The 4092-nt window shown below is 43.9% G+C and overlaps 1 pseudogene; it reads right to left on the reverse strand.

Annotated features, from left to right (window-relative positions):
• Positions 1-3130: 3130 nt before the first annotated feature.
• LOC140190720 (hydroxycarboxylic acid receptor 1-like) lies at positions 3131-4092 on the reverse strand (annotated as a pseudogene).

The following is a 4092-nucleotide window of genomic DNA, read 5'->3' on the forward strand; positions in this document are numbered from 1 at the left end:
AAGATACCCTAAAGGTTAACCACCAAGTTGAGTCGGTTGTGAAGAAGGCAAATGCAAAGTTGGCATTTATTTCTAGAGGTATAGAATATAAGAGCATGGATGTGATGTTGAGGCTCTACAAGGCACTCGTGAGACCACACTTGGAGTATTGTGTGCAGTTTTGGGCTCCTTATTTTAGAAAGGATATACTGACATTGGAGAGGGTTCAGAGAAGATACATGAGAATGATTTCAGGAATGAAAGGGTTACCATATGAGGAATGTCTGGCAGCTCTTGGGCTGTATTCCCTGGAGTTCACGATAATGAGGGGGGATCTCATAGAAACATTCCAAATGTTAAAAGGCCTGAACAGATTAGATATGGCAAAGTTATTTCCCATGGTAAGGGATTCCAGGGCAAGAGGGCACCACTTCAGAATTGAAGGACGTCCTTTTAGAACTGAGATGTGGAGGAACTACTTTCGTCAGAGGGTGGTAAACCTGTGGAATTTGTTGCCACGTACGGCTGTGGAGGCCACGCCACTGAGTGGATTTAAGGCAGAGATAGACAGGTTCTTGATTAGCCAAGGCATCAAAGGGTATGGGGAAAAAGCAGGGGAGTGGGAATGACTGGAGGAGTTGGATCAGCCCATGATTGAATGGTGGAGCAGACTCAATGGGCCAAATGGCCTATTTTTGCTCCTATATCTTATGGTCTTAATCGTGTTGGCGCGCGGCCAAGTAGTTAAGGCGTTTGTCTAGTGATCTGAAGGTCGCTAGTTCGAGCCTTGGCTGAAGCAACGTGTTGTGTCCTTGAGCAAGGCACTTAACCACACATTGCTCTGCGACGACACCAGTGCCAAGCTGTATGGGTCTTAATGCCCTTCCCTTGGACAACATCAGTAGCGTGGAGAGGGGAGACTTGCAGCATGGGCAACTGCCAGTCTTCCATACAACCTTGCCCAGGCCTGCACCCTGGAAACCTTCCAAGGCGCAAGTCCACGGTCTCACAAGACTAACGGATGCCAATATGGTCTTAATGAAAGTTAAAAGTGATTTCTGATCTCTTTCTTGCAGCCTGGACGTGATTTATCATGGCTGTTGGAGGGGAGGCAGCAATCATGGTGTTTGGGATGTGGTGAGGCAGTTCAGCCTATATTAAAGTCATTCACTGCTGCACTGCTGCCCTACTCCTACTAATAAATACCTGGCATACATGTGCATGCATATAACACACAAACATATACGTGACCACGCACATGCACACAAACCATGCATTGCACTAAGTTCTTCCACATGCTTGTCACCACAATCCAACTGACTGCGTGTGTGCAGTTGTGAATGTGTGTGCATATACATGTTTAGGTTCACGTGGGTAAGTGTGAAATAATCAGACAAAGAACACCAGAAATATTTTGATTAGATCCTGGGGAATAAAAGAACTTACTAACTCAGTATCCCGTGGTTGCCCTTGATTCTTCATAAAGAATTTTCAGTGTTCATTCCTTTCAACACTGCCACGTTGTGTTGGAGTTCTTTGTTGCAAACAATGATCCACAAAGTCATTTCGAAGGAACTCAAACAAGAGAAAGTCTGCTGGAAATCCAAGCAACACACACAAAATGCTGGGAGAACTCAGCAGGCCAGGTGGCATCTACAAAAAAAAGTACAGTCGATGTTTCCGGCCGAGACCCTTCCGCAGGACTTTCAAGATCAAATAAGTTGCTGCTGTTTGACATTCCTAGATGGGTCTCAACAGGTAAGCAAAATTATTTTAATATTAGTAAATCAGAGCAGATTTTATAATAACCTGGTAACTTCTTTGATACCTATAACACATAGGAGAAGAATTAGTCCATTCAGCTCATCGACTCTGTTCTACCATTCCATCACGGTAGCTTTACTATCGCTCTGAACCCATTCTCATGCCTTCTGGCCAGTAGTTGGCAATCAAGAACTTATCAACCTCTGCTTTAAATATACCCAATGACTTGGCCTCCACAACCACCTCTGGCAGTGAAATCCACAGACTGACCACCCTCAGGTTAAAGAAAATCCTCCATAACTTCTGAATACTGATCACCTTCCTGTAATACTGACCAACATTTTTTAATACTGATAATCCTTCTTTATTCCAGGTTTCTATTTTATTTAGGGAAAATAAATTCCCCAGCTTTGAGTTGGTGCTTCACTTCCTGTATCCAGTTCACTAGAAGAGGTTTTTATCTTTATCAAATGCAGTAGCCTAATCCCAGTACTGTCATGATAGGGGTACATGCAATTTAACACCAGTCCAGCCACCCCTTACATCGTCACCTTGCTATTGACTGAAAGTCTGCAGGTGATTGCACCTGGTTGAATAATATTTGCACAGACTCCACTGGACAGTCAGTCAACCTGAGGATGTCCCACTATAACAGGTAGAAACTAGCTACAAGCGAGACACATTTGCTGAGGTCATCTGAGGAAGCAATTCCCTATCTAGAAAGAGGAAATCTTAAATATCCACAAAACATATAGAACCCTTTCCTTTAAAGCAGCCGTTGCCAACCTGGGGTCCACGGACCTCTTACTGGTAGGGCTCCATGACAAGTAAAAGATTGGGAACTCATACTTTAAAAAAGGTCAGGTTTCTTAATGAACAATCTCTGAAATAAAGTTACTTATGTAGATAAGATGCAGTATCTTCTTCACAAAAAAGGGAACTGCATTTCAGAACTTGTTAGTTAAGATCGACTTATGTGGCAGCAACATATTCAGATATATTCAATTTCTGCGTTAAGGCACATTCATCAGATTTGCTTTGACCACATATCAAGAGCATCGAATTTCACGCAGACCGGAGGCGATGAGATGCAGTTAAGAGGTGCAGCCGACGTTTCAGGCCGAGACCTTTCGTCAGGACTAACTGAAGGAAGAGCTAGTAAGGGATTTGAAAGTGGGAGGGGGAGGGGGAGGGGGCGATCCAAAATGATAGGAGAAGACAGGAGGGGGAGGGATGGAGCCAAGAGCTGGACAGGTGATTGGCAAAGGGGATATGAGCACCTCTTCCTACAGATGCTGCCTGGCCTGCTGCGTTCACCAGCAACTTTGATGTGTGTTGCTTGAATTTCCAGCATCTGCAGAATTCCTGTTGTTTGGTTGAGATGCAGTTAACAGCCCGTTTGTTGATCTACAGTCTGCTCCTCTTTGGAAATTATTCATTGTTCAGTGGCTGGTCTGGAAGAACTTAAATTAAGACGAAATAGATTTATCTCCACAGTATCTTTAAGTTGCGAAATTGAAAAATAGTTATGAAAAACGTATTGTAAAAGATATTTACTGCTGTGTGATACGACTTGCTGTCGAATGTACTTAGTTTAGTCACCAAAACCGCGACCACAGCAACACTGGTGGGCAAGAAGCAAATGACAAAAACTGCAGCCACGGCTATCACAAGTTTCACAGTTCGCTTATATTTAGCCCGCATTCCAGCTTCCATCTGCCGTAACCTCCAGATGATGGAGGACGTAGAGAACAGGATAACTGAAACTGGCAAAAGAAACTGAAAAAATATAAAAATAAAGTCAGTCCAAACTGCTGTGGAAGCCAGAGCCTTGTTTATGCTGAAAGGCTCACAGTTTGTCAGGTTGTGTTGTTCGAAGAGATGTTTGTCTATCAGCAAGTGCAAGCAAATAGCCACCGCTACAATCCACAGACCGCCTGCTATCATCACCGCACACCTTGTAGAGATCCTGTTTACCTTGTGGAGTGGATGGACCACCTTAAAGTAACGATCGATTGCTATAACCATGAGGAAAAAGACGCTGCCAATCCGGTTCAGGGAAATCGTGAAAACGTTCACTCGACACAGTCCATCACCAAAAATCCAGTCCTTCCCTCGGAGAAAATAATCAGCTCGAAAGGGTAGACAGCACATTAACAGAGTGTCTGCAATCATGAGATTCAGTGAATACACAATTCTTGGTTTCCGCGACTTCACATGAACACAAAAGATCCACAAAGCAATCGTATTTCCAGTAAGCCCGAGGATGAATGTGACGATAATTACGAGCGGGTTGTAGGACCAGTTAACGTCTTAATCAGGAGCACATTGCGAGCCCGAGTCCGTCAT

The sequence above is a fragment of the Mobula birostris genome, chromosome 31 (genome assembly GCF_030028105.1).
Source record: "Mobula birostris isolate sMobBir1 chromosome 31, sMobBir1.hap1, whole genome shotgun sequence".
Lineage (NCBI taxonomy): Eukaryota > Metazoa > Chordata > Chondrichthyes > Myliobatiformes > Myliobatidae > Mobula > Mobula birostris.